The 19,190-nt window shown below is 37.8% G+C and overlaps 1 protein-coding gene across 1 annotated transcript in view; it reads left to right on the top strand.

Moving 5' to 3' along the window:
* FTO (fat mass and obesity associated) overlaps nt 1-19,190 on the top strand; it is a gene marked incomplete at both ends in the record, with an annotated part of 64,376 nt that overhangs the window by 44,249 nt on the left and 937 nt on the right. The gene's annotated exons all lie outside the window — the stretch shown is intronic.

Genomic DNA, 19,190 nt, shown 5'->3' on the forward strand with positions numbered 1-19,190 from the left:
ATTCAGTTACTGGCCTGTGGTTAACTTTTTCTCTTGTACAAATACTAAGCACTACGCTGGCTTTATTATTTTTTTTTTTTTTTTATTCCTTTACTGTTTCACTTATATTTTAATAGTTTCATTTATGCTTAGAAATGTTTTTTCTTCCTTTGTAGAAAGATTGTGAGTAGTCTGGCACTACAAAATGTATGGAAAGCATAAAACTTGGAGAGTAACGTGGGAGGTGGAATTAATGGCCAAGGTGGTTTTGTGAGCGGAGCAGAGAGAGAAACTGGGAGGAAGTAAGTTACAGGAAAGAGGGGGGAACAAGGGAGGGAAACAATTGTAAGAAGGAAGATGGTATAACAAAGTGAGAGAAGGGTTAAAAATATAGACAAATGGGAATAAAAATAATGGAAGTATAAAGAATCTTGGAAATGCAAGAGATAGTGTAACAGGAAAGAATAGTAATAAATGAGAAAACGTCTGTACTTTGTAAGCTTTATTTGTAGTCAGAATAATGAAGCTAATGTGAAAGTTGATGCCTCATCTTTCAGAATTATTTTTCCTTTCCTTCCTGTTACTCCTTGAAGTTAGAAAAACCACAGTGAGTGATAGAACAGGAAAGAGAAACTGGACAGATATTGCTCTCACGGATCAAAAGGAACAGCAATGTATTAATATGGAAGACCTGAATTTTAATCTATTTACCTTTCTGACTGCAGCATTTAATAGGGTCTTGCTCTGGAAAAAATAATTATGTAAACTACTAATAAGTGATGCAACTAGTTAAAAATGTGACTTCTGTATGAATGTATTGTTTCACTTTGTGTCAAAAATGGGGGCGGGGGGGTTGTCTACTGACATATTTCTCAATCAGCTTTCTTGAGAGTTGTCATCTTAGGGCCTTTCTTCAGCCTGAAAGTCTGCAGATAGAACACTTGCAATGTGTGTATGTGTGAAATTTTAAGTGATGAGCTGCCTGATTAAAACCAGAATGTATTTTTTAGTAAAACTTATTATTGGTTTTGTATAAATACATTTTTTACTACTATAAGAGAGGAACAAGAAAAAACACATGGAGAGGGAAAGGAATTCCAGGGTAGCAAGAAAAGACTGAAAAAACATACAACTGAAGGCATAACACATAAATATCAACACTTTAAATGTGGATAATAAGATCCAGCTTGTTAACTAAAATTTGCTTCAGGAAAGATGGAGCAAGTTGTTTGCTGACTTGGCTAGTATAACTAGAACAATGTACTTAGTTTTTATACTGAAGATTATGTTGTGTATAAATACATATATTATAATTTTGCTAGTCCTGTTTCAAAGTCTGCTGAAATCTGCTTGACTCCTTTTTTACATCTGTCACAAACAACTTACTTTCTTGGGTTGAACCATAAATATTTGCAGAGATGCTGTAATCTTTTTTTCGAAACAACCATTTGAAAATTTTGCATAATAGACTTAAGTAAATAACATGACTGTCTTACTAGGGCTATGAATCTGCTACTTGTGATGCTCTTTTTTGCTGACTCTTTCCATAAGCAGAATTTATACAATTAAATTGGTTACTAGACATTCCAAGTGTGCTACTTGAAATAAGCTTAGAGATGCACATCAGAAATACTAAGTATCTGTATTCTGGTTTATTTTACGGTTGTATCACCTTTTGTCTTACGTTTGTACTAACCCAGTCAATAAGCATGTACAAACCGTGTCAGCTTTTGCTGTTTCAAGAATTAATTGCATTTTTTCAAATATATTTAAATCAGAAAACATTTTACTGCTTATTTGCACAGCACAGCTCCTAAATCTAAGACACCACTGGGGTCAGAAGATAGTAGGTAGCCTATACCGTGTTTGAACTGGTACTCTGGTTCCTGGTTTCCTGAGGATAAATGTGATTGCTCCAATATAAATGTTTTAGATCACAATGACAGCTGTGGAAATTAAACATGGCCAGCAAAATCTATTTTCTGTCTAACTAAGTAAAGGAGAGGACAGATGAAAAAATTCCCTGGGTGAATGAATTCTTATGAACAGTGATGAATCTTTTCCTTTTGCTGTATTAATTTTATTGTATTCTCAAAAAAAAAAAAAAAAAAGAAAAAAAGTCCAACTTGGGTTTCTTTGTATCTTCTTCGTGGTCAAGGATTTTAATCTATCACCTGTCATTTAAAGGTGGAAAATTTTAAATATCATTCCTAGACCACACTGTAGAACACATTGCAAACACAGGGAAAATTTACCCTTTAACATAGTTTCCAGAGAGTTGCAGTGGTCTGTGAATGGAAAAGACTTTAAAGTTCTATGAAAATCTGGGGGTTGGGGAGAGCAGAAGGATTTCCAAAATATCTCAGGAATTTTGTTTCTTCTGATTTCTTCTGAAGAGTGCTCTGTTTTCAGAGGCTTCAGTAATATTAAGCATTACCTTATCCTGCTTTAAAATATCTTAAAATATTCTACAGAGGTTTTCTTCTTTAAACATGAGTTTTGATACCTGCTTCAGAGGCTGCTTTAGTGCAGAAAGATACAGAATTTTCTCATGTAGACTATGTAGCAGTTTTGCACTGATAATAAGCAGAGAGAGACTGCCCTGCCAAAAGGCACATCTCTGACTCATGTTCATCACAATCTTTTTTTTCCCCTGAAATATGTTCCTGGCGTCTGTAGTTCTGGAGGAATCATTTCCCTTCTAGCATCTCCTCAGGGTCTACCTGTGTCTTCACCAAACCTGCTCAGTCTTGACAACTGCACTGGTCAGAGGAGACTGACCGTCTCTGCCTTTGCAGGTGGCTCTTGCAGCGGAGGCTTGGAGCACTTGAGCATGCTGTTGGTAATGAGCTTACCCTGCTTCTCTCTGGGCCAAGTCTGTCTTGTTTCCACGGCAACTTCTTAAATAACTCCGTCTATACTTTGTAGCAATTCACTGGTAGGAATAATCTAATAGCCTTTTTCGTGAACTGTACTAGTCACTGGGTATTTCTGTTTGGGCTAAAAACTCCAAATGGGCTATGGAGTGTCCAGAGGCACCTACTGTGTGTTTCGGGTTTTGTGATTTTTTTTGTTGGTGGGGTTTTTTTTGTTTGTTTTTTCCTAAGGTGGGAGAATTGATATAGGTTGTAGCTCGGACATTAGGCTGTGGGATATTGTTTGTTTTTTTTTTTTTTTAAATCAGGATATTGTGACCCTTAAGATATATAGATTCTTTGAGGGAGGGGGAGCTCTCTTAAAGTTTATTGCAAAGTGAATGGTTAAAACGGAGCTACAGTTACTTGAAAGAGACAAATATACGTTCATTATTTCCTGAGTATGTTGTTTTTATGGGAAAGCAAAGGAAGCAATGGCTGGGTGTCATTAAGGAGTAACTAGTGGAACGCGGTGAAATGAGCAATGAGACTTGTAAAGTGTCATGAAAACTGAAACACCAGGGTACAAAGTACCGCTTATCCTCGCAGATATGGACGCCATATGGTGACATGAAGGGAAATGGAGAGTAGGAGACAGAAATCCTGTTATTCCTCACACTTTCATTTGCTCGCTATTTGCTTTGGGCAAATGACTTCAGAAGTTGTGCATGACCCTTCTTGTGGCACAGTGTTTATTGACAAGACACCTGTTTTCTGTGTTAGGCTCCTGGAAGCTGCTTTGGTGTCATTCCAGCTTTGGCACTTACGATTATAATTTTATTGTTGATTTTTTTTTTTTAATAGTTCTAGAATAATCTTTTCTTGACTGTTCTGTGTTGAAATCTGTGTTCATTTTCTGGTACTATAGCACTTCCTTCGCTCACAGCTTGTCACTTATTTTCCTTAAGAAGGGCAAAAACTGCTACGACTGTGTTAGTGCTGTCTCTGAAGTCTCTGCCTTTTCTCCTCTCTCTGCAAGTTCCATCATGGGACAACTTTCCACAGCTCTCCTTTATATATCTTTGGCATTGGATGAACTGGTTGTGAATACTTTCATACAAGACGTTGAAAGGATTTGGCTTCTGGAAAGATGGCTGTGTGATCCATGTGCCTTTGAAATGATACATAGGAGAAGAGCCTTTAGCAGCTCTACAGGGGCTGCGACAGCTGTGAAAAGATTTTCATCACCTCCTCACTGCTTGCTCCTTCGTATTTCCTAAACTACACATCTGTCTATTGGCCAGAGTTGTTTTCACTTATAACTCTTTTGTATTAGTTTCATATTTCTCTAAAAGTGTCTATTGGCCAGAGTTGTTTTCACTTTTGTATTAGTTTCATATTTCTCTAAAATTAAAAGATCTTCCTTAAAAATTATTAAAGTCAACCAATATTCAATACAGTTATCTTCACTGTGATAGTTTTTTAAAATGTCAGTTCTGGCTCCTTTCACCTTTGCTCTTCAGACTTTAGTGTCTGTGAAACTATAGTTGAAAATTTCCTCTTCTGATGATGTCCCGTGAGGTTAATGGTTGGTTGTTAAGACCAACGCAAGAGTGTTGTACAACATGCAGAAACAGAGGGAGGGTGCTTCCATTCTTCCACATTGAAGCTTTCAGCTCTTTTTCCTCACTAGAGTGTTGTACAACATGCAGAACCAGAGGGAGGCTGCTTCCATTCTTCTACATTGAAGCTTTCAGCTCTTTTTCCTCACACCATTGGAGGGGACCGTTAGTGGATTTGGGTTTGGCTGTTGCAGAAAGGACCATCTATTTGACCGCGTTAAAGCAAGATTATGTGATTTTCAGTGCAGGTCTTTTTGTCATTGCCATGGGTGCTATATCGAGAGAGAACAGCAAAAGCTGCACAGAAAGGTTGTATGGCAGGGCAGGAAAATTATGCAGAGTTTAACAGAAAATGTTACAAAGGGAGCTCCTGATGCGTAAGTTTTATGCTTTGTGTGTTGTAATTCTGAAAATTAATGCTTCGTGTTTTATATCAGGCTGTTGTGGGCATGTAGTGGTGAAATAACAGATAATAAATTGCTACTCTTCCTACTGAGGCTATATAACCTTCTCCTAGTTCTAGCACTGCAAAGAAACGCAATTTAGTGGTTCTCTACGCTATGGAGTTTAGTGCAAATATTTTAACTTTCCTGTGGTCTAGGAAAGCTGTCATTTTAAGAAGTATTTTGTAGTTACAAAGATTACCATTACACCACTATAATGATTTTGCAGCGCTTTGCTCAGTGGAACACTAGCCTACTTGTGAGGAAAAAAACATCCGAAGGATATCCGAACGTTGCTTCTCTAAAGAAGTGCTCAGTATGACACAGCATTAAGGGATAGAATCAACCCAATATATCCTCAATTTCAGAAACAGGGATAAATCTGAAATACGAAGCTATTCCCACTAGAGATGTTGTAAATCTTACAACATATATAAGCTTTCCTCTTCGACATACATCAAAGGCATAAAACTTGGGAGATTAAAATATGTTTTTAATCTTGGTTTGATGAGCAAAACTTTCCCTGTAATATTTATTATGAGAGGCTCTACTTGTGTTGCCTCTTCCCTTTGTTCTGTTTATATATGACTTCCTTTCTTCCAAAAAGTAGGAAGTATCGCTTTCACAAAGCTGAAGGATATTGCAATGGTTTGTTCGTTTAAGCCTGATCGTAGGCCCACGTGGCAGACACAAACTTTTCTTTTATTGTCCTGGGTCCCAGAGGAAGAGCAATGCTTTCTGATGGCTTCCCATGAATGCCTTTCATTTGTGGAGGAGTTTCAGTGGCTTATGCTGACTGTACAAAGATCAAACAGGCAGGAAAATTGTGGTTTTGAGAAACTTAGCCAAGATCTTTGTTATTTTCTCAGAAGTTTTTCTTCTATAACCCTGTTTCTTAACGACAATATTAGGAAAATCAGTTGTAGTGGCTGATGGAAAAAAAGCTCATTCTATCATATTCTCTTTAAAATGTCAGTATTTTCTAAGTTACTAGAAAATTTGTAGGCACATATAAAGAAAACACTAACCATAATTGCAGTCAGTCTTTATTGCATTTGGAATCAATGGTATCCAAAATTAAGCTTAAAAAAATGTTGTGGCTATTTAGTCCTGCAATTTGATCTGTACTGGGACACTGCGCCTGCGGAGTTTTGCTGACATCACCCAGGTTTTCTTGCCTGGGCACAAAGATCTTTCAAACAGATTTGATTATGGGATTTGACCTGTTGAAGTCTCTTGTGTTTCAAGAACAGGCTTTTTTCTCAACAGGCTTTCTTAGCATTCTTCAGAAAGATTTTCCTTTAGCTTAGCTGTTAGTAAACGTAAGCATTGGAAGGAGATGTACAGACCACAACATCCTTTTAACTGTAGCAATGGCGTGTTTTGACAGCAATATGCAATTTTCATGGTGTTACTCATAAAACCTCAAGTTTGTCATACAAATTCAGGTTTTGTTGAAGGATTTTTTTAATAAAATAAGTTTCTGAAGTAAAACACGTAGCATCTCTAGAGGTCAGAGGTAGCTGAAACTGGAACAGCTGTACAACATGCATCCTAGATTGTTTTTAATTGTCTTCCCTTTCTCTAACGGCAGTAATTCTTGTTTATATTGTCAAGAACCTTTCCACCGAGCACAAGCGCACCATACTTTAAGGTCGCGTGCTTAACCCCACTGCACGGCTACAATGCAAATGGGCCCCCTTTGTTTTCATTAATGTGTGAGGGGTGGGTGCGAGGCACGGCTTTTCACAAGGCTTAAATAACTTATTGTGAAAGTGGCTTAAATAAAGCATATTTTGTCTCCATACCACAGTTGTTGAGCATTACTCTTGTGCATCCAACTGACAGCCGGTTTGGCAATGGATTTTTGTTTGTCATTTTGTTCTTTTGACCTGTGATACTTTTTTCTTTCTTTTTTTTTAACTGAGCTAATGGATTCACCTCAAATAATACAAAATGAGGAAGCTTTTCCTCATTCCTTTCCTAATATGCTAAAAGTAGTAAATGAAGCTGGAACTGCTCTTCTCCATCCAAAACCCTTTACATAACAATGTACCAGTTGCTGCTTGTGTTGATGGAGAGGTTTAAAATTAAGACTTTCTAAAAATGTCAAATGAAATTTGTATGCTCAGTGCTTTAAATCAGTTTAAAAATGAATGAAGTATAGGCTTTTAAAATGGTTTCGGGAGTTTTAAGTAAGTCTTGTGTTTTTCTACCTGTAGTCATTGATGTGTGGAGGAAAAATACTGTTGAAAATTTATGAGTTATTTTGATTTTGATTCTCTAGAATTGACCCTGAGTCCTGAGATTTTTAGATGATTTCAAACCCAATGCTGACTGTCAATCTGTGGCTAGCATCCGTACTTATTGTAAGCCAAAAAAGCTGAAGGCTTGCTCTGAAGTGTCAAAAATGAGCCCTTTTCTTGGGATATCTCCATTCTAGGTTGTTTGCTTTTTTAAAATTTGGTTATAATTTTGGACCGTGAATGCAATTTCATTCATGTCTGATATTGAGACACACAGATTTATACCAGCAGGTGAGGAGAGTATATGCAGGTGGCTGTAATCTATCAATTGGGATGAATTTGGTCCAAATATTATTTTTCCTCATAACAGTTGCTATGCTCGTAGGCTCTGGACACAGACATTTTGTATCTTGGGTTTTAATTTTCTTCCAATTCAGTTAAACTTTCTGCATTATTTCTCATAGGTGTTATATAGAGAGCAACTTAATATATATAGTGACCTCTCCAGTATGAGAATAACTGATTTGATGCGTCACAGAAGTTTAAACAGGGTGATATCTGCCAACCTTGAAAGTAGATTATTTAGTACTCAAGAACATAGTAATTTTATATCAGAGTAGATCTGTCTGTTAATAAACATTTAGGAAACACTCTTGTGAAACAGAAAAAATAAATGTATGGCATTTTAAGAGTGTAAATAAGTAGTACAACAAATATAAGTCTTATATCATGCAGCCTTCTTGACAACAGAGTTGTTGATGAATGTGGAAAAATAATCACATATTGTTAACAGGCAGTCCCTATCCTAATGAAAATTTTTTAGCTTACTTTTTCCTAAATGAATCTGAAGTTATCCCTGAAAATTTAATTGGTAGGTATAAAAAATTTGCATGCTAACATCTTAAAAATTTTAAAAGGAAAAAAAAAAAAAGGGCACAAACTCCAGAATCCAAATATTGAAGAGGGAGCCCAGTTTTTTATCAAATGACAATTTTTTTTCTTTAAGGCAAGAAGTATTAGCATATTTTGGATGATTTCCCACAGACTGTATATTTTGTGTGGACTCTGAGTGCTGTGAAGTGTGATTTGCCCTGCAGTGTTGTGTTAAAGCAGCATGTGAAGTAGATAGTAAGGTTAAATGGAGATTCTGAGCTCTAGTATCGCTTGTCATGATGTATCTTTAAGGGCAGAAGTTTTTGTATGAGAGCACGTAGGTCAAACACTCCTCCACAAACTGCTATTTTTCATTTCTGCTGCAACGCCGAAGATCAGAGAGCTTTTTTAGGTTGGTGGAGAACATCTCCGTTGTGGCGCGTACTCACTGCGTGTCTGCTGAGGACGCTTGGCCGTTTTATGTTCGTACATCCTTGACATTGCTTTAACTTTTACTAGTGGATTAGCTGATCCTTCTGGAAGAGTGCGGAGGTGATTAGTCAGACACCTCTGACCTCTCTGTTAAGTTGGACGTTGCAGCTGAACTTGAGAACCTGTATCTTGTTTCAGGCGCCTATAGAGGAAGTGTTAGTGAATGGTGAGGCAGGAGCTGTGAATGTCGCGCTGCAGTGTGACAGAATGCATTGTTACAGGGTGTTTGTTTGTCAAACCGTATTTTCATAGTTTGTGAGCACATCATGCAATTGTCATATTTGTTGAATTGCCAGAATCTTCAGCATGTGACTTCTGTTTCAGAAAGTAATCAATGTGCATATATTCACAGTGATCTGTTGATCACACTATTTGTTTTCTTTGTTAGGCACATGAACCATGTGATGAGAGTTTAATTTCCCTGATTGAATGCTGTGTCATTAATAAAAACTCTCTATATAAAGATTTTTCATATAGTGAAATTATCAAATGGTTGGCCATTCAAGCTTTAAATTCTTTCTCAAGTATTCATCTGTAAATACTTGAATGTTCATGGAAAATGAATGACAAATGGACAACATTTAGAACTTGATTACATTATAAATAAAAATATTTCCAGAATTTTTTGTAGTGTGCTAGTAGGTGACAGGATGTAAATTTTAAAATTTTCTTAACTGATTTATTTTGCCCCTGAGCTACTTCCTTGATATTTCCTTGTGTGTACTTATAATTGTTGGGTTAATTAGTTCATAATCTTCCTTTTAAGGATGAAAAATGAACCTTTTCTTTTTTTTCTCCTGAGGATATAAACTAATTACAGAGAGCTTTATTGCTCCCTTCCTAAGAGTGTGAAATAGAGCAAAAATCCTTCCCCAAAATCAAAATAAAGTGAAGACAAACCCATATGGGATATCAGGGAATATTAGTGGAAGAAAAGTGGTAGTTTATTAGAATGGACTATTAACATATTGGTATTTATCACATCCATATAGCCATAACATGAGAACTCTCTGATGAAAGGAAAACATGGGCAGGATCCAACCCTGAAGTCCAGGAAGTGCAGCGTACAGCATGGTCTGTTACTGGAACACAACTCCATCAAAACAGAACAATCAATAGCTGCCTTATAAAGTGTAGGGCTTACAGATATATTGCATTCAGAAGAACAATAAATAACAAGAAATGTTACCGAGCTCCTGGCATGGATGGAGTCCCAAGAGGATGAGAACCTCTGTGGAAGGTGACCTGTCCTCGCGAGGGGTGGAGGTCCCCCTGCACGTACGGTGGATTAGTGCTCCAGCCCCACGATGGCATACTGCAATAAAGCAGGATGTGACGAGAACCCTGACTGCAGGTGTGCCAGCTGTGTTGTATCCTCGTCCGTGTATATCTGTATAAACAGTATACAGGCATATACGTATAAGATTAGGCAGAGTTTACTTTGGTTTTAATGTTCTTTAATTTAGGAGGAGGGTGGGGTTTTTTTTAATTATTCTGGGCAAAAGTGTAGGTTTATTTTGAGACTACAGTTTGATAAGTTTAATCAGACGTATTAATTATAGTGAAGCATTGCCTTATTTAGCATTGTAGGTGTACCTGGACTACTGAATTCATTTTACATTTGTATTTTTTCTTGTCATTTGTTACCTATATATACTTGTAAGATATATTCCCCTTTATCACTTATAATGGGAAGTTAGTGTCCATATATAGGTGGCATATGTATATTACTATTATATTATGATGTGTTTGAAACTTTGTTCCTAAACATGCTCTGAATGCAAAAGAAGTAGAACTAAGTAGTTGCCTGCCCTCCCAGGAGGAATCTCTATTTACTCTTCAGTACTGCATCTGACATAGTGACTGTGCGTATTTTGGGTGACTGTTGCATGAGAGCCAAGTCAGTAAACTTCTCTGGATGTTCTCCTTTGTCAGTCTCCCATTTTTTTAATTTGCTGGTAAATTGCATTTGTTTGTACACTTTGCACTGCACACCCTCAATGGCTGGTTGGCACCATTTGCATGATCTATATATGAAGTGCCTGGGACATGTTTTTATGTAAAAATCTGTTTATGTACTGGAACAAAACTGGAGGAGAATGAGGCACTGAAATCAGACTGCCTATTTTTCAGTTGAGTAACAAGGAATGTAGCTTGCAAAGAGATGGATTTCCAAATGCTGTTGTCATGATCAACCTCTAGCAATGGGTGGTGGTGTCCTCCTTGCTGCTTGGCAATGTCATATTCCCCATACATTAAATACATATACAGTGTATCACATTCTGGTTTGGTTTTATTTCCCAAGCTCTTCCCAGAAGTGTGATCAAAAATATTTTTCTGTCCCTTTTGCTATGACATCTGGTATTACTATTGCACTTAACATGATTATGAATTTTAAATCTTTGTAACGGTGTGTCATGGTGTCACTGGTGGTAATGAAGCTGTTACTTGAGCCAAATGTGACAAAACTTCAGTTCTGAAACAACACAGCGAGAATCCCTTTCTCGGGGATATCCACAGACCTGGTGCATTTGCTGCTGTGAGGATGATCAAGTCATTGAAACCCTTATGTCATCCAAAGATATGATTCAGCTGTATGTGGTTATCTTGCATATGTGCTAAATTGCTCTTCTATGGCATGCATTTTAGCCAGAGTATGCCCACAAGCACTTCTGGACATAAGTGGCTTGTGCTATTTCATTTGATGGCGGCTTGCAGCTTCTTCATTCTGCAGTGTTTAACCCATTCTGTAGGTTGGCTTTCTGTGGTTTAAATTATTTCAGTTAAAATAATGGCATTGAGAGTACATTCCAAATTATTGCACAGCTGAAGTTTTACCAGGCATTGTGCTAGGAAGTATTGTGGCTAAGGCAGTAAGTGGCATGATGGCAACAGGTAGTGGCTTTAGCAGTGGGAGAAAAATGGTGTTCTAGGCTTTTCCGTGCTAAATAGATACTAAGATGTGCTTTTCAAGGAAATCAGTAATATGACATGGAATTAAACACTAAAATAGTCACAGATAAAAATGCAACAATAAATTCATAACCTCTCACTCACTCTGTTCCATCTTTCTTCATATTTGGGGCATGTTTAAAAATAATTTTTCCCCTGACCAATAATATTAAGTTTAGTGAAGCCAGTTTGTATTTTGAGCGCTGCAAGGACTGGGTGTCCAGTTTGGAGGTTTTGGTACAAGTCTGCATCTGTAGACATTTTAAGAGAAGCTGTATGTAGCTTAGTGTATTAAGGCTTCACTATAAATTAGATAAGTCAAAGCAAAGCCTTGCTTACGTGTAGAATAATTTCGTTAGAAGCAGCAAAATTATATGAGTATTTAATTCAAACGAGTTCACTTCAGTGTTTTGTGAGATGGTATTACCTACTTCTGGCTTTGAAGCCCATCATTTTTTCTTTTCCTCCCTCCCTAAATTATTCATAATATCTGATTATGTTAATTTGTATGTGCTAAGAAAATTATACTTATAGCGTACTTTTTAAATTCTTTTGAACACATAAAATCATTTATTATATGATTCTTCAGTGCTTGTTAGAAGAGCACATAAATGTTGTCACTGAAAATTTGGTCTGCTGGCTGAGTGCGCCTGTGCAGGTTGTACTCGGCATGATGCAGTGTTGCAAAATGTAAGCTGTCCGGTGTGCACGTTAGTGAAGTGAGTCTGGTATTGCACCTTAGCTCAACTGGTTTCGGCAATAGTAGATAGTCACTGAAGCATAGGCTGCTGTGCAGTCCTTCAGAACTTCAGTGTTCAGCGTAACTACTGTTTGCATGTGACCCAAATGGGAAAAGGGAGGTGTGTACCAAGGGTTGACTTATAACAAAGAACGCTTTCTGCTTCAGTTCTTGTTCAGAAAACATATGTTCAGCCATGCAGGCAACAGTTGGGGTAAAGACACACTGTAGGTTTGGAAACAAAAGGCGCGTTCTTTTCTTGCATTCACAGTGTTTTCAAACATATTCACTTGTTAGGGACTAGCCTGTCAGCTGGATCTTCTTGCAAGCCTGATTTCTTTTTCCTGACTTCTTTCAAAAGCTTTTTCCCCGCAATGTTTTACACTTCATATAATCCACTATGCATGGTAGGCCTGCTTCAGTCTTTGTGCTATTGATGATTCCGAGGTGGAGGGGCCATGCTCTGGGAGAATGTGGCTAAAGGGTAACCTTTCACTCACCCATGCATCTGAAGGTGGTAAGCCACTCTTATTCCAAATATCTTCAGTGGTTTGGTTGCTCTTTCTTGGTGAGATGGGTTATACTTCATCTTTAGAACATTGCCAAACTGATTAGTGCAGCAAAAATGTTTTGAAAGTCTTGATCTTTATACTTTTTTTTCTTTTATAACTAAATATTGAAAATCTTTCAGAGACCTATCATAACAGTATTGAATCATGCAGTGAAAAAGTTTTTTTTTCCCACTGGAAATTCGTTCAGTTTTGGCATGCCAGAGTAATCAAAAATTACTTTGTCATTGTTTCTGTTTGGATTCCTTTTTCCTAAATATATGGTTCAAGACCTTAGTATAAATACACTTATATAGGCATAAAGGTAGCGGTTATTTCCAGATAAACTCTTCCTGGTTTAATTTATTACCTTTAAACTCATATAGCCGGAAAATGTACTGCTTTAGCTCCACAGGTATACTTAAATGGTGCGACTTTCTAGTGTAGACAAGACCTAAAGCTTCTTTGGAAATGTCTAAGTGATGTACTCTCTGTAGGTTTTTCTGGGTCGAACTGCTCATCTATCAAGTCAGGTATTCATCCTTTGTTGTCAGCAGTGAATACCTCAAAGAGAGGCAGGGCTCCCTACATTTTAATGCATTTAGTCTTGTCTATAGAGCCGAAGCATATGTCCACCTTTAAGCATTCTGCTCTCTAATTGGGTTATGTACTTGCTTAGTTTAGATGTGTGCCATTGAATAGAATGGTGGGGAGAACATATAATCTTTGTGGCAACGGTTTCACACCAGAAACTTGATCCTCCACTCCTTTTACTTTACAAAAATACAAAAATTACGTCTTTCATAAAATTCTGTATTCCTTTGTATTTTATTTAGATACAGACATACTATTTGACTTGAAGACAATCTGCGTTACTGTTGGAAGTGCTTTATCAATAACCAGAATGCTTATGGAGTTTTATGCTGCCTTGTGGATTATTCATGTATTCTGTTGGAGCATTAAGAGTGTTAGCTGAATTCAGTAGCCTGGGAAATTACCACTGATGAATGTCTAATGATTAGGATTTCCCACACAAGGCCCTTCAGACCATGAGGATCATTTAGACAACTAGAAAATCCGCAGACAAGAAAACTCCATGTAAATATTTTCTAATGGAAGGTGCCAGCAAGTACATCCTTGCCAACATATGTCAAAACTGCCAGAAGATCTGTGAGGATGGGGATTAACTTTTTAGCACTGTCATCTTAAGAACCTTGGCAGGGAAACATTATTTAAACATTTTTCTTTGACTGCATATGACTGAAAAGATGTTAACGGTAGATAAAACTAATATAAAGCAGTTAATGATACTGACATATATTCCAAGTCTGCACCTTTTTCTTTTCATTGCGCTCCATGTCAGACATCCTTGAGAATACTACAGCTTTAAAATAAATTGTTCTTCCTTCTCAAATGAAATTTGATGATTTGTCTGCAGTCTGATAAAAGAAAGCACACACTAGTATATTGCTTCTTTTCAGGAATTTTTTTGTTTTGTTTTATAGGCTCTTTAAAAGTAAATTATGTTTTAGATGTTTCAGTGACTTCTCTGACTCTCAGGAAGAAAACAGTTAATAATAATTTCTTTCCTTTCCACTCCCATGAGCCTCCCTTCATTGTACAGTTTGCATATAACAGCTAGTAAGAGTAGAATGTACTGAACCTTAAACAAATCTATTAGGATCACCATGGCAAGAAGCTGGGAAAATGGCAGGAAAAACGAACAATGATTTTGTAAACCCTCCAAAGGTCAGAAAAAGGCTTTCAGTAAGTATGCAGAGGCTAGAAATCAAATCCCATTTCCTATCATAAGAAACCAGTTGTTTTAGCAGCAGTGGTTAATGTACTGTATGTGAAAGATTTAAGACTAGTTGGAAAGCTTTGCTTCTGTTTTATTAGGCTGCTATTGAAAAGCCAACAGCATAACTTCAACTAGGTGCTTTGAGATTTCTTAATGGGCTGTCAAGGGCAAGACACCAGGTCTGTGCTATACTAGCTCTTTCCTGTACATTAAAACAACAGGGGCCAAATGATCATATACAGAAGTATGAATTACTTGATGCTTTCTCTGTTCCATATGGTCAGCCATGTCTTTGGCAATTAATCATGTACAGAATCAGTTGAGTGCTCTCTGAAGCATTGAAGTCAACATTTAGTTGTACCTGTGCCAGTGGGGGCAGTGGGGGTTGCGAGCGTAAAATAGCAGGATGAAGAGCTGCTGGCGCCGAAGCCGGAGCAGCTGGCTTCTATAAACAACACTTTTTTCCTCTTTACCTTTTTTTTTTTTTTTTTTTTTACTTTCTTTGACAAACAGGAGCCATTTTTCAATATCATCCAAAACATGAGGGTTGCTGAGTGAAACTGTGATATCTGGCATAGTGGATTAATAAACAAAAGGCAGAGAATTGGGTTTAATGTGCCCAAATTACTGGGTGATAACTTAAACCATATTGGCTGCTTCCATCGCATCAATGAAAATGAGTGCGTTTGCTCATATTTTAAGTAAAACTTTTAAAAGTAAAGAAGAAATGAGCAGTGGTTTGTAAGCAATTACTAGCTTTTTTATCACGTAGAAGTTATGACATGTTAAATTAACATGGCTTAATAGATTTCAGGTTCTTTTCTTTCCCCCCTCCCTCTAAAAGGCACAGTGTTCTAGTTTTACAGACTTTCATTGGGATACTTTTTGCCCTAAGAGCAAAATAAAGTCACAAAAGAACAAGGAAGATACAGAATGACATTTAAAATTTTAGCCCTGCTTACAGATTTTGCACTTTGTTTTTCCTTTTTGTCTTAGTCATTGATTATTGAGAGATGACTGCTGTCTTAAAGTAGAAGTGGTTTGTAAAGGTTCAGAAGCTTTATCCTAGTTAAACTGGTGGTGAGTAAGTTAAATCTTAACTCACACTGAAAAATCTGATTTGTTGACCCAATAAAGTGGGACCAAGAGACAAACTGTCCCAAGTGCCACTTTAGTTCAGACTGAAGGCTAATTTGTTTGACAGAATACCAGGCTTTGTGTCTCCAGCTGTACAATGTTTCTAACCTTGAGCCTCACTCCTCAAGAGGTCTGTATTGAAGGAAGGAAAATCGAGCTTTAAAAGACTAAAAGTGTGGGCTTTGGAATGTTTAAGGGTGCTTTTTTTTTTTTTTTTTTGCTTGCTTGTAAGCATGTCGTGATATTCACCCGGGTACATACAGTTAAGCAGAGCAATGGCCTGTGTATGTTGGGACATAATTTCCTCTGCTGTGTATCTAAGAGAATAAAATATTGTCCTAATCTTGTTACAATACCTAGATTAGCTTTGTTAGGACAAATAAAAGGAACCTAATTTTGAGTGTGTATCCTGGGTGAATAGTAAGACTTGATTATAACAGCTTCCGTTCACTCCCGTGTCACTGATGTATTTTGTCAGTGGGTATGAGTATCATATGGGTCTCTTAAAATCTTATCTTAGTACCTTACTTCCTTACGTGATAAGAGAAGATGGTCTGATGGCTGTTGCCTGATATGTCAGTAGAGCACTAGACTGTACCAGGAGGAAGGTAAAGGCTATAATTTCCTATGTATTATCTTTAACATAGAAGGCTGGATTGGCAACTGCTCTCTATATATACGCCTATATAGCTTTGGGCTTTTTTTGAGTGGTGGGGTGTGTGTGTGTTTTTTAAGACCATACCACTTGGGATTTACAAGAAAATGCCCTAAATACATTAACAGATCTGTAAGGAGAATTGGGGAAGATTTTCTGAAAATATTGACAGTACTATTTATTAAAGAGAAATGCTGGCTAATGAGACAAGAAGTTGCTTCCCTCAAGTGATAAGCAATTTGCGTAATCTCGTTGCTTAGGTTGTCCAGGATATGTTTTTGCTAGCTCAGGAAGCAGAAGAAAGAAAGTTTCAACAATTTGTAAACATTACCACCCTCAAGAATCTCTGTGAACACAAGGATGAGATAAGACAGGCTGTAGAGCTGGTTGCATTGTTTATTTACTCTGCTGCCCTGTGTCCCAAGTGTGCTGAAAAACTCGGGTCGGTGTTGAGTCCCGTTCAGAAAAGTGAAGGCGTCACTCAGCGTTGGGCAAAGGGGGCCTCTGCAGACAATTATCTGTCATTAAAGAACATTAAAAGAATTGAGACACAAGGTCAGATTTTCTTTGATAGGATGTGCAAGAATAGTGATGTTCAAAAGAAGGTCATTCCTGCCCTTTAGAGGAGGGGTGGTATTGGCTGGGTTTCTGATGGATTTTTATCAGTGTTGATGTGAGGAAATGGCTTTCCCAGCTGATAACATCTCTGACCGAGTTTCTTGAACCCTTGACCTTTATCAGTCAAGGTGTATATTGAATCCCCTTGTTAAAAATAAATCCCAAAACAAGTTACATGGAAAAGAAAACTTTCATAGGAAGGTGTTTTATAGTATTATTTTACCCAGAATGCTGCTTTATTTGCTGCAATTTGGGGTTTTTATTGAGATGATAAGAATAGCGAGTTATTAAGAAATGCCTCTATAAAAGCTGTGTATCTGGCCCTGCACTCGCGTTCTGGGTAACCTTACTGCCCTCGACACTCTTCGAAAACAAGTAAATCAGTTCAATTGCTATGTATTGTTGTGTATGTTGCTTAATAGCACTATTTCACCCTCCAGGTAGCTGCAACTGTACTCCCAGGGCTCAGCAAAGAAGCCTTGATGATGCCAGTGTCGAACCATGAGTTTGGCTTGAACTGCGTGCATCACCATGTAAAGGTGTTCACAGAGGGCTGGGGCAATATAATGGTTCTCAGTAAAAATTCAGTTATGTTCACTTTCCAGAATTATGCTGTTCCTGTAGACGGACAGGACTTCAGGTAGGAGAGCTCGGTGCCAGAGCAGTGATTTGTCCAGGCCAGCAGAATTCGTACAAAAGCATTATGTGATTGTGAATACCAGGAGAAGTGGTCACCCATCTTCTCTGACTGATAATACTCTAATCACATCATCTTTTCATCAGATTTTTAACTGAAAATTCTTTAGGAGCTATTAGTTCTCCATACTCTATGCTTTTTGAATCTCGTATTTAGGGGATCTTGATGTTTGCTGCCTGCAAATAACAATGCTTTCAGCTTTGTGAGGCACAGCATCGTTAAACTTGGGGCTTTTCTACAGTCTTGGAAAGAAGTAGACCTCTACACTATCACCAGTGGATTTCCCTATCCCATTATGATGAATAAGGCCATCCAAGGATTCCGAAAAGGAAATCTTGGTGTACTGTGACCTGGTTGTATAGCTACAGTCTGATCACCCTGTAACACGGAGAAAGCTTTAGTTATAGTGCTGGGTCACATCTTGCACGTGGTAAATATAAAAGTTAAAGCTTTAATATCTATATTTATTCTGAATGATGAGTGTTAATTTATACCAATTAAAGAACATACATCTCATGTGAGCGTGTTCTCACATGCTGAAGTCCTTGATCAAATCCTGCTTGAAACTGTGCAGCTGCTGGCAGTGAGGCTGTGAGATCAGGATTGTTGAAGCTGGCGGATATTAGAGCTTGTGGAAAAGATGTTGTAGGTCAGCGCAAGGGAAACCCATGTCAGGGAATCCTTATCTGAAAATACTCTCTGGCTTTTTGTTTGCTTTGTAGTGTCAAAGCAGGGTCAAGAATGTGATCTGTATAGACAGAGTTTTGAACATTTTGGGGTTTTACAAGAAAATGTTCTTTTTGATGTATAAGTCCCATATGACGGGTTAATGCCTTTTGGGAGGCCAGCTAATAGAGCTGGGAGGTGGGGAGAAAGATGCTTTTTGCTTCTTATCACCTGATGTTGGTGTAGTAAAATTACATAGTTTAAGAAATGTATAGTCTGCATATTAGTCTTGTGGGGAAAAAAAGCTGTCAGGCCAAGGATAGATCTTCCTGTTTTCACAAACTGAAGGTAACAACAACCATTTATCTCACAGAATCCCCAGAGGAATTTCAGTGGGTGTACATTTGGGCAGGGCAGAATATGATGTGTATGTGATGTTGAGGAGGGGGCAATATGTATGCCATGTTTTTTGTCATCTTGTTCCTATAAGAGAGGCTATGCTGGGAGTACCAGTTGCACTGGTGATGCTTGAGTTGTGTTTTCAGACTCAATTCCACAACTGCTCAGGTTAGAAACGTATTTTTTGCCTCCTTTTCTGTGGAAAGAAATAGGTTTGTGCAAGCATTCTGTCCCTTCAACTCACCCTTCACAAAAGCATGTGGATACTTTGATACGTTTGCAGAACATGTGACTGGAGGTTAGAATAGCAAAAATAATGAAGTGAATCTTGGTGGCTGGTTAAGGCGAGAAAGGCAGATGGAATATGTTCGTGGAAGGAGGACTGCAGCATCGACTCAAGGTCTCTGGTGTGGCTGCACGTCAAGTCAGCACGTGTACGCTGCTTGATGTGTGTTAGCAGCGTGAGCA

Source organism: Pterocles gutturalis, unplaced genomic scaffold (genome assembly GCF_000699245.1).
Source record: "Pterocles gutturalis isolate BGI_N339 unplaced genomic scaffold, ASM69924v1 scaffold937, whole genome shotgun sequence".
In the NCBI taxonomy this organism is placed as follows: domain Eukaryota; kingdom Metazoa; phylum Chordata; class Aves; order Pterocliformes; family Pteroclidae; genus Pterocles; species Pterocles gutturalis.